Source organism: Bombus fervidus, chromosome 12 (assembly GCF_041682495.2).
Source record: "Bombus fervidus isolate BK054 chromosome 12, iyBomFerv1, whole genome shotgun sequence".
Lineage (NCBI taxonomy): Eukaryota > Metazoa > Arthropoda > Insecta > Hymenoptera > Apidae > Bombus > Bombus fervidus.
In genome coordinates this window covers 6,403,078-6,415,576 of record NC_091528.1, presented here as the reverse complement: position 1 = coordinate 6,415,576, position 12,499 = coordinate 6,403,078, and the positions used below count along the sequence as shown (strand labels likewise).

The 12,499-nt window shown below is 36.3% G+C and overlaps 2 protein-coding genes across 8 annotated transcripts in view; both read left to right on the top strand.

The window, feature by feature from the left end:
• Window positions 1-12,499, top strand: part of Wake (ankyrin repeat and fibronectin type III domain containing protein wide awake) — a 191,227-nt gene that overhangs the window by 19,452 nt on the left and 159,276 nt on the right. Inside the window, exon 2 of one of the 6 annotated variants that reach the window (XM_072014365.1) lies at window positions 2,795-2,955. The exons of the other annotated variants lie outside the window; for them this stretch is intronic. The gene's annotated coding sequence lies outside the window, so the exon portion shown is untranslated. The remainder of the gene's footprint in view (window positions 1-2,794; window positions 2,956-12,499) is intronic. 6 annotated transcript variants of the gene reach the window in all.
• Hrs (Hepatocyte growth factor regulated tyrosine kinase substrate) overlaps window positions 1-12,499 on the top strand; it is a 163,212-nt gene that overhangs the window by 31,693 nt on the left and 119,020 nt on the right. The gene's annotated exons all lie outside the window — the stretch shown is intronic.

Sequence of the window (12,499 nt, the reverse complement as noted above, 5' to 3'; positions counted from 1 at the left end):
ACATAGTTTACAAACGTATTCTCTAAGGGGAAATACAATAGTCGGATAATAGAGCGTTCGGATGATACGACATTCGGATATTAGGATGTTAGGATAATGACGGGTGTTTGCATGAACAAGGGTTGTACTGTATATCAAAGAAATTTCCAAAGTCAGCTTCCCGGACAACTAAGCCTCGGATGACATAATTGTATCCTATATTTCTTTCCTTTTTTCACAAGGAATCACTTGCCATCCGCTTGACATATCATTCGGCCACACCCGTGTCATATCTTTCGGTTATCTTACGAATTTCGTACTTCAAACGTCGCTAGCTCTGTTGTTAAATTTTATCCTCCAACGACGATACTTTACATTCATTAATCAGTTAGTTGTTTTTGACGAGTATACGCGTCATAACACAAAATATTGTCATTTCTTCGTGACGAGTATACTCGTTTAAATAGCCGTTTAAATAGCAATTTAGTAATTGCAGCAATAAAATAAAATAACAAAACAGCCATATTATTACAACTTAATTCTATACTGTAACAGCCACGCGTACTCTGTGTTTGACGAGTATACTCGTCATCGCTTGCTTTTTGCAACGCGTTGTAGGCACACGCTTTTCAAACAGATCGCAAGAGCTAACTGGTTAATAATACAAAGTCGGAACTACCGATATTTTTTCCCTCGATGGTTACTTTTTATTTCTGTGTATTGGAACTTGCTCGCAAGTCTCCGATCTAGACGATGAAATTTCTCAGAAACAAGCCGATGTCCGCCGGCCGTCTCGTATGGAATGTTACGGCGTATGTTGCCTCTTGCGGCCGGGAGCTCTGTCCTGCGAGGATTCCATTAATTTCGGTCGAGGTTACCGATGAGACTCGTCCTGAATAGTTTCCAGAAATCGCGACGTCCGAGGATGCGGTGCAATCTCCTGACAGAATTCGGTCTGCCACGCGAAATTCCCTGAATGATTTGCCACCGGTTAATCAGACTCGCCGTGCAACGATTCGATTATTTAAGTAATTTGAGCCTCGCGTTGCTCCCTATCGTGTTCGCGTTTACGGATCGATCGATCAAAGCGGCGACGTTAATTGAGGTGCACGACCATCGCGTTTAACGCGAATGAATGGGGAAAAGGGCTCGTCGGATAGAATTGTGAATACATTATATGGCATAGGAAGTTTTAAGTACAGTTTCAACAGTACAAGTGCTTTAAAGAATTAATTATTAAACATTTTTATTATATATATAAAAGGGCAATAAATTTCATTTCAACAGTGAGGATATATTTCGATTTCGAAAATATTTCAAGTCGCATGGACGATATTTTTTTTTTATAAATGGGAGATTTCAGTGGTAATAAATATTCAGTAATAACTAATATAAAAGTATATTTAAATAATAGAAAATACACTGGGTGATAATATTAATTTTGACTTTATTTGTATCTTTAAATTTTGGCTTTAACAATTTTATTTTTAAGTGCTTTAATAGTTTCAATGTCTATTTTGTTTACCATTGACAGCTTTCGTTATGCAAATATTAAATTTATAAAAAGGGCGTATGAAGACCACGAAGGAAGATTACGATGATTGGTTGGACCATAAAAATTGGTCAATTTGTTAGATATTTTTTAAGAGACTTAGTTCTTCAGAACCAGCAGGTTTTCTTCATTTTCACTTATGTTATATACCAATTCTTTCATTTAATCACCAAGTGACATTAAAATTCGAAAATCAAGAAAAATGGATTTAGCATGTTTTTCCCCTTCGATTTTCATATAAAACGAAGAGCTTATGTCAGTCGATGATTTAACGATTCTTAGGAAATTTATCGGAGAACGATCTCGGCTATCTGACAGTTAATTAAGTCCTTCATTATTCCCACAGATTGTGATAGCTCTTGTTTAAAATGGTTTTGTTTGAGACAAAAGACAGAGATTTAACGGGTGGTTGACTTTCTTAGAGAATTATACTTCTTCGTTTCGTTCGACTCAATTATGGTTAAGCCATGTTAGAGGTAACCGGATTTCAAACTTTATTAATTTTCACGCAGCAAGAACGATCAGAGTCAGCTAATTCTCACGATCTGGCAGAATTTCCAGAGGCGAACAAAATTCGAAGGACTCGAAGTCTCTGTCTTCTTACCTCCATTTGTTACGAATCCTCTCGTTGGGCCATTGGTAACTGACTCGAGTTCGTAGAATATGGCAGATTCGCATTAGGCTGTTACACGTGAAACATAGTTTTTTAAAAGTTAAACTTTAGTAATTTCCGTATCGTTCGATACACTTTGCGGGGAAGTAATTTGTTAAAATTACTTTGTTGTGAAAATTATTAATTGTTGAATTAAAAAATTCTTGGAATATCACCGATTCTTCTTTTGCATCTTCTCATGGAAAAATTAATTAGATATTGAAAGTTTGGCGCGATAGAAGAGAGGATATATTTTCAGTTAATATAAATTAAAACTGGTAGAGAAAAGTGATGTCCCAAACATTGTCCTTTTACCTTGTCATTTACTATTATTTATGCCATTTTCTTGCAATAAATGAACTTATGGAAGTGAGTCATTCGTTTGTCGAGAATTGAACGTTAGTCGCGCGCGTGTAGTGAAATTAAAAAATTAACAAAAGCTACAAAAGTTAATCGATTCGACTTGATTCACGTAAGAAAATCGATAGAATATTTTGAGCATTCAAAATTTCCTGACACTGAATATACTCGATTTATAGAAAATATTAAACTAAATTTCTATATCTAAAGTCGGAAGTTATATTTTGTCAAGAAGGAAGTTCATTTTCCAGTCGATTCTTGCAACAACAACTTTCCAAGTTAAGAAGATTCCGCTGGAAATTTATCGGAGGGAGTTTGAGTGTCGCGAACGGCAGGAAATGTGCTGATACGAAAGGCCAGAACATCGCCGGTCGTCTCGAATCCCCGACTTTCCAGATTATCATAATACCACGTATGTATTTTTCACGATCAGCCTAATGTTTCTATTTAATTCTTTCAGAAGCGCGAAGTTCGCGCGTGAAATGTGTAACACCGTGACAAGTAAATCCTCGTAAATCAATCCTCTGTTTACACCAGTTCCTCGCTGTTAATCCTCGGCTCCAAAAGCCGGAAACGAAGCCACGGTAACGTCACTATGATGAATGTTGACCAAACTTCTCCAAATCTGCACCTTTATTTGGCTCACGGATTCCATCACGAAAAGGCAATTAAATCACTAGAAAGGACTCGCGGTTTTCTCGAGAGAACCTCTCTTCTAGGGTCTTCCATTTCGAGAAAGTACCGCCATTCAAAGGAAACTTGGAGTTTGCACATTTTCAAATGTCTCAATTGCAGCTCGTCTGTAAGTTCAGTTTGTTTTAGCATCCACTTTCGTCGTTACACGAAGATCCTTTCTTTCTTTTTATTAGTTATTCCTCAATATCTTGGAAACTTATGTCAATTTCGGTAATAGGATTTTGTTACAGTCGACTTTTAAATGCTACACGTGGAACATCTCAATTGTAGTTCTTCCATGAGTTCAGTCTGTTTTAGAATACCACTTTTATCGTTATGCGGAGGTTCTGTTTCTTCATTTGCGTTGGCGAGATAATCGTTCATCTGCAACTTGAGAATTAATTCCAGCTTTAATGATAGTTTCGTTAAAATTGATTTTCAAATGTTAGATTTGAAACATCTGAATTATAGTTTTTCTATATCGATCCACGAACTTAGTTCAGAATATTTTACATTCACTTTTATTTTATACCAAGATACTTCTCGTCCTTTTTCGTATTAGTAAGTTACTCGTTTACGATCTTCTAAAATTTATGCCACCTGTACCGTTAGTTTTATCGTATTCTGTTTTTAAATATTAAACTGAAAAAGTCTCTATCGCAGTTGTTAAACAAGATCGAATTATTTTGGACTTTTATCGTGACAAATAAATTCTTGATGTTCCATGCTAGCGAATCATTCGTTTACGATGTTGAAGATTTATCACAAATAGCTTTCAAATATTCTTCGTGGATTTTCCAGAGGAATACTCATTACTTACATAGTTTTTTGATGAAAAAAAAACGTAGCTTTGCTATATTAAAAAATCTTAATATCTGACGAATATCAGAAAACTGCAATCTCACGGTTCTTCCAGTCGCTTTCTTTAGAATCGTTATTCTTCATTAAGCGTCTTCCTCGTGTGCTTTATAGCTTCATGAGGTTCACTTTCCACGAGTCGGCAGTTCGCAAATTTACATACACTATAGCTCACAAGTATCCAGTTGCTTTCTTTGATTTGCAGTCGCGATGCATAAATGCTATTAAATGTGTTTCGATTAAATCGCAAATTTATTACTAAAATCAATATTTGTCAGTTTCTTTCTAATCGATAAATTATAGATTGAAACTATAGAAATTAAATTATACAATACCAGTTAATAGCGTATAATAATTAATTGGACGATCAGTTTACCTGACGGGATTTAGATATCGCTAAATTAATCACGTTGCTCTTTCGATTATTTAGTCTAATTTATAAGTTTCCTTATCTTCCCGTTAAATGTAGCTCCGATGTAGAGAACTTTTCAAGTAGATAATAAAACAGCCTTATAGCGTCTGACACCTACGAGTGCCATTTTCGTTCTTCCATATTACCTTTATCTCATCGTCATAATTTTATCGGAGAGTAATAAAAAATAACACAAGCTCGGCCGTTTATTTACAATAATGTAATGAAATAGTAAAGTCGATAATAATACGATCAAAGGACAAAAAACGTAAAAATGAGATGCTCATTTTAATATTTAAACGAACGAAGCAAACTTTTATTCAGATTTTCTTTCCGTATTGCGATCTGTAAATAATTCTCTTTAATTGCTTGCATAGGAATATGAATTTGCATAAAGACCCACGCGATGTACATTAATATGAAACAATAAGAAATAAGAATTATTAGCTTTTCGAATATCTTCTACAATTAATGGAAAACTCGTACCATTTTTCCGACCAAACTGAGGGACGTGTTTTCTCCTTTATACGCATATTGTTCCCAATTATCGTATGCAACATTCCTTTCGATCATTTTCCCCCATCTCTGTAATAACTTCGTTATTAACCATTGGGGTGGAATTGCTTAATCTTCCGAGAGAAAGAGACGTTTCAATTCGTTTCTCCAGTCTTCCGGAGAAGACAAGTTCTTATCGTTGGAGTAGTTTCGTAACGAGCGGAATAAATGGTAGTCCGAGCGTGCAATATCGGCTGAATATGGCAGATGTGGTAGAACGTCCCAAACAAGTTGCACCAATTTTTGTCGTGTAACGACTGGCACGTGTGGTCTTTCATTGTCTTGTTGGTGAACCATGTTTGAACTCGTGCCAGGCCAATGAGAAGCAAGTACTTTCGAAAATGCTTGTTTTACGCTCTACAGTTGGTTGTTAATTAATCAACGATACCAGATTAGAACAATTAAATTGAGCGTAAGGAGCCATTATTTAAACTCAGTTCCATTTGGCTGCAAAAGAACGGGACGAACTTTCCGTCCAACCAAATATAATATATCGAATCGTTGTTCTTAGATAGGATTTTTACAGCTCATTAACTTGCTACATCAAGTCCTTTATCATCCGCAGCGTTGAAATATTAACGCCATTCTCTTAAACGGGCAAATGTAACTGGAAATGTCGGTCGAGCACGCAATAAACTATTAAATATGAAGCGGCTAGATGTATCGGACCGAATCGATAGGAAATACCTAGTCGTCAGATGGAAAAGCGATTCAGGAAATGCTTATTATTCACCCTGCTTCGGGTCTCGTTTTTAGCTTCGTGTCAACGTCCCGACGTTTTATTTTCGCTCGACATATCGCCGGGCAAAATTGCACGCCAAAGAAAACAGTTGGCAGACTCACGTGTATTTTTAACGAGACCGAATAACGAGGGACGTAGACAGTCTGTTTGAAAAGTAACGAGATTGCCGATAATTAATTTAAACACCGATCGGTTAGACTGTGAATTTTGATGCGTTCCTGGGAAAATGGTGCAACAGAGGGTGCACGTAATATGCAAAAATACGATGGCGCGATAAAAGGTAAGTTCATAAAATAAGGGGTATAAAAAGACAGCGTGATTTTACAAAAGGAGTTTATGTTTAATAGCAACGACGAATAAATATAATATAAATATATGTAACACGGAACAAATGACTGTTATTAGTACGGTAAAAAATTGTTGGTACAAAAGTTATCAAAATTCACAGTGTATCAATATTTCATTTTCTCTTATCTGTATGTAAAATACTCAAAACAGTGAAGTTGTTAGAATATTTAGCAGATAAAAGAAATTCTTGCTCGGTTTGCATTTCTGTAGTACAGTGGTTAGGAAAATATGAATTTGCATAAAAATATCCAGGCTGTATTAATTATATTTGTAGAAATCCTGTTCGTTTTATTCCTCGAACATTGATGCAATCCTAGGAACGATTAGCTAATAAAGGAGTAGAAATTCTACAAATTGTGAAGGTAGATAGGGTTGTTCGTGGTCAGGCACAGAAATAGACGTGATTAGTTCTATTATTGCACTGTTATATCCTCTTAAAATAAATTAGTCACAACGTTGGCAAATGCTCAAATAAAAACCAGCAAATGAACAGAGTTGTGAAAATTTGCCTTTTGAGTCGTTTCGAGTATTTTTATCATCTACATATTTATCTACATGTATACTTGCAATGTTTTTGAACGATTCTTTTATTGGAGCGTTCGAGCCTCGAAAATGGACAGTAATTACAGAAAACCATAATCAGATCAACATAGCGAATGAGCGTGCATCGCTATTCGCTTTTCGGCCAAATATTCACGTACCTATACAATCGTACCAAATGCATTACCGTGCAACAGAGGCCAGCTATACTAAGATATTATCAGCCTAATCGTTATCGCTTGTGTATACGTTCATGAAATATCAGCATTTGTACATGCAAACGTAACTTCAAAAACGATAAGAAAATGTGCGAAAACGATAACAATATGTGGAAAAATAAGTCTGAGAAGGACGATAAAAATTGGCACATTCCGTTTGCACGATAATTTAGAAGAAATATATACGTGTCACTATCTTTCGGACAAACTGTACAGTCAGATTTCAAAGATGAGAAAACGTTGACGGAAAGTTAACTCGTAGTACGCACGAGTGCTCGCTGAAGAGATATGCAAAGAGAATTCGCTGAAGAGAAATGTAAAGAGAATTCGTTTAAGAGGATTCATGCAAATTTCTTGAGCTTCTACGATGTGTAGAGACACATAAGAATATAGAGAAGTATAGCGAGGAGACATTTTCGTGAAACGTTAAGCTAACTTGCCGCGTGTTGCGTGGGTGCATTGTTCTTTTCTAATTCAACGTGTTCGTCGTCTCTCGGTTCCATCGAAATAATCGTTTCCCTTCCTAGACAATGACGAGCTTCAACGTCGTCATCGTTCTGGAAGTAGAAGATATAAATTGTTTTGCTACCGACCGATCGTCGTTATTGCGGAAAACGTTTTACTGGCATTAGCCGCCTCCTGACATAGTGTCCTTTTATATCTTCATATTCTCTCATGAAACTCGGCGAATATTTTTCTCGCCACGGTCACTGGCGAAGTTCATTTTGACACCGCACATCGCAAAATAGCGGCGATTTGGGACGAACGATTTAGTAGACTGGGAAAGTCTCCAGACTTGAGGTTGCAGCTTACAGCAGCTTACATGGCAAATCTCTGAAGCGCGTTAAAAAAAAAAAAAAGAATTGGGAGAACAGGAGAGAAAATGGGATAGACGTAGGAAATTTTATATTATTTATATATTGGTCTACAATTATGTTGGAATTATTAAGGGTATTAACTATAATGTTGAAATATTGATCAATATTATTCGAAAAGTATCTAGAGACAAGAGGGCAGAAATAAAGAAACGAACAGGACAAGTGTGGAAAATTAATTGTATTATTAAAATATTGATTCATATTATTCGTAAAATTTTCACAAGTTTTTAGGAAAATGTTTAAGGATAAGCTTAGAAAATTGCATATTGTCAATACGTACGTTGACATAAATCACTGGTTCCCTCTGTGATCTCGAAAGTGTTAATAAATTTAATTAAAATTCGTAAAAGATTCAACATTTTTAATAGGCGAGCGAGGAAAAAGGAAAAAATAAACAGAACATCTGTAGAAATTTGTATATTATATTATATAATTATCACTATATTGACTGTTGTAGGTCACATGCATATGCAAGTATGTTTACGTGATGCCAGAATTATTAATGATATTAATTATACCTTCTATTATCAGCGTCACATACATACGACGCTTTATAATTAATTTACGAAACATAGTTTGGTTTTAATCTATCATAATTTTAATGTACCTTTCAATACACATATTTAATATATTATAATGCAAGCGTTTTAATGTACATGAAATTTTCAACACCGTCAATGTTGTACATGAACAGTTTTATTTTTATTGAGACAAATATGTTGATAATACAATGCATCATGTTGGAATGAGCATTCCGATGCTGCGCCAATCAACATGTAAATTAGTAGCTGATAATTACATTTCTCTAGTTTTGGTGAAAAGATTAGATTATACGATGCTTTACTCATGAATAATATTGATAAATTTCTATAGAAAACAATTCAATTCATAAAAGCAAGCATAAAATTCTCTGTTTCATACAATACTCAACACACGTATCTTCTATGCAATAACATCCACACATTTTCCCTCTTCTATTTCACAGAATTTTTTCCTCGTAGGGAACAAGTTATACAGACACACATCCTCTGAAAATATTTGATCATGTTCAAAATTCTAGATGATCACACGTGCGCCGCGCATCTCTAACACCCGACACTTAGTTTGTGATGTTCCAAATGTTCCACATTCAAATATTTCAAATGTTCCAAGTGGATAATATTACAAATGGAAAATATTCCAAATGGAAAGAATTGGAAAACTTCGTGGCCCTGTACGAGGATTATTAACATTTTGAAACTTTCAAAACTTTTATTTTTTCATCAACTGTTGGTTCATTAATTTCTGAATGAACTCATTACAGTTTTCTCTTTTATTATTACAGGAGTGTTACTACTACAATAAACGTTCCTGTCATAAATCGTAATTGCTCTTTAGTTCGCTGTAAACATATTACAAATATCGCAAAATTTCCTGTCTCTACACGACGACCATTAACATTTCTAAAACTCGTGCTTTCACCAATCGTTCGATGAATAATTTTACACGAACTCGCTTCTTATAGCCTGCTGTTATTATAATTGATCTTCCTGTCACAAATCGCAATTGCTCTTTATTTCGTCGTAAGCACCGAAACACGTGTTATTACGTTCACCCCCGCTCCAAATAGAAATTATCCAGGTCATGTTTTCCCCGAAACGCTAAGCACCGAGAAGCTAATACCTTTTTCCTCTGACTTCTTGACACAATGGCAGAGAAACTGTTTCCGCAGGGAAGTTGCACGAGCTCGATGCGTTTCCACGACTCCGTAACGAATGTGTTGTAACTGAAAGCACTCTGCACTTCAAAGTGGCTACGAAAATGCCGTAGTCAACAGATCTTCCTGTTTTCGTATTGAAACAGCAACGTTGAACGTCAGCTGATTCCTCTACGAAAGTAAACTCCTTCTTTTCTCTGCCAGAGATCGAATTTATCTGCGAGATTGACTTTTTAACGATCTGTTTGTTCGGGTTTTCGTGCAAAAATAATGAGATTCGGTGATGGTAAGTTTCTTTTGAATTCGTCCCTTTTTTTTTTATTTTTGTTGCTGTTCAATATCCACGATCTTTGATTACTTATTCAGCTTTCATATTTCATAGAGGTGCCACGTTCAAATTTAATATAGTGATAATCAATCAAATTTATTCCTGCGCAATAATCCACAAACTAATGATGTCTGTGAGCTGGCAAGTTACAAATTACAGATTATGGACATCCATTGTACACATTCTTCATTTAAGCCCAACAGGATAATCAATGAACTTGCAATTTGTAGAATTTATTTATGGAATTTTCTTTATTATATTATTACCAATGTGGCGGTGTTGTACAAAAGAATTTCCAGTAAACTTGTAAAATTCCGCTAATTATATTAGCTGAATTATAGAAAATACCCAGATATGTACCTTCCTTTTGTTGAATCTTGGAATTAGGTACACGTTCTCTTGGAGATTTCCAGCATTCTGATGGTCACGAATACGAATACGCGATACACGAAACTATTCGTCGCAATATTTAGAGGATGCAACAATCCATTTTTCTTTGCTTACGTTAACGAAAGTACGAGTTTGCATAAACGTTGGCGATTTAGTCATAAAATTTCTTACGGCCTCTGTATCTTACGGAACTTTGTTGCATTTATCGTCTATACATCTTTCAACTGTGTCACATAAATTCGTTCTAATCACCACGTAGCATCAAAACTATAAAACCAGCAAAGATAAACTTATCGTATTTCATCGGAAATTTCATCGCTTATAAAAATAAGAACGAAGAAACATTGGTAATAAGAAAAGTTAGAAACTTTTCATCCAGTTGTAAGGGGAGGCTTCGCGGAGAAAAATAGAGAAGATAAGATTGCTCTTTCGAGTACGGTGAGCAATAATTTTTGTCGTCCTCGCCTCCCTCGACAAGCAACAATTAAATTGCACCCAGTTGATATAAACGTTTGTCGACCGAGAACTGGTGCAGCAAAGTGCATCCATTATTGAAAAGTGATGCCAGCTGAATGCAATGGTTGCATGAACATCGTAAAGTTTGCCGCGATCAAAGGATCGATAGACACCACGCCTATTCTCTCGGAACACAATAGGAAAGGTCATGGTTTATCTCGGCCACGCTAATTAGCGAACCGAACATTTGCTTATGTTACAGCCGATCGTTTCGAACGATAATTCACCAACTTTCCGGCTAAGCCTAAAACTTCGCCAGAATTTCGTTCGGCACGAGATCTTTCCACGAAACAGTTTGCAACAGAAACTTTGCCCATTGGTTCAGCTCTTTTTCTAGGAAATTACCGCGATAGCTAAATTAGGTATTTCGTTGGTTCCGAGAATTGGGCCTCGGAATTCGCCATATATCGAGATATATACTCCATATTCTCCATGTACCTTTTTAATTCCTCGAATTGTTACATCAGCTAGAAAGTGTATTTTCACACGCTCTTAGGTTCGTTACTTTTCGCCAGGCTGTACCTTTCGTTTTCGTAGCGTGAAATTTTCGTAATCGCACTTTGTGAACCGCAGATTATTCATGCGTATTCATATCTTTGAGAATACGATTGAAAAGGTAGGAAATCTCTGTAGAGAATTCTGTTCTACCTGCCAGACGTAATAGAAAAAAAGCATTGTAAAAGCATTTGTTGGACATTTCATATATTTTTTCTCATATCACGAGCAGTCTGTGCGGTGTTATACTTTCCTACAAATACGTAAAAATCAGCATTCTAGTCGTGTCATTAAATGATACGAAGTTTGTTACGGTTGAATCTAATTAACCAGCAGGCAAATGCAATAATAAATGCAAATGGTGTACAAATACTTTCTCCAGCCTTTCTGTTTGTCAAGCACGAGGCTCCACGCTTTTCAGAATCGTGATTTTTTACAATTTATTATTATCCTTTAAATATCTATGTTTACTCAACTTTTGCAAACATACTTGGAATATCTTGCCCTTGATTTTCGTATTTACTCTCGTTGATCGTTATTGAGGAGAATTCTCTTCTCTGTCTCTCACGACCCACGCGAGACACACCGTGAAAAATTGCGCTTGTTAATACGCTTTCGAGCGAGGAGGAAAGTGCGAGCGTAAAACTTTAACGCGAGAAGCGGAACTGCGTTGGAAACCTTTCACGGTGGTATTACTTCGAAAACGGTGGATTAATAAGAGCTTAAAAAGAAGTTCTCCTTGAGGGCTTGTGGTGAAACGACCAGCTCTCTCTCTCTCTCTCTCTCTCTCTCTCTCTCTCTCTCACGCTCTCTGCTCGCAAAGTGAAAGAGGGAATTTCAAAGGCTTTAGCAGTCAGAAATTAAGTAAGAAACGCGGTATTATTTGTACACTGCGATGAAATATTAGTTCTCTGAATATTTCCACCTCTGTACCCCCTCTATATTGAACAGGACGCTCATTCTGTCAACTCGATTTCAATTAATTTCTTGCCCTTCTTTGGCAATCCAGCGGCTTGTTTTCCTCAATGAATCAATTTATCGTATCGAGGCTGGCGCACAAGCAAAATCCTGATGTGTATAAATTTCCTAGGGGAGTTTGGGCTCATCGAGATGCAAAATTGGACCACGCACGCGAGTTAATTACAGTTACGCGACACAAGGCGTCGTTATCGTTTGGTATTTTACAGGGAAATGGATCTAATAGCGTATCCTCTCGCAGTTCGAAACTGATAATTTCCTTGGAAATTCACCGCGACTGTTTCAAAAGAGGGTACGTATTATCCAGCAGATGATCGTGCCTCGTAA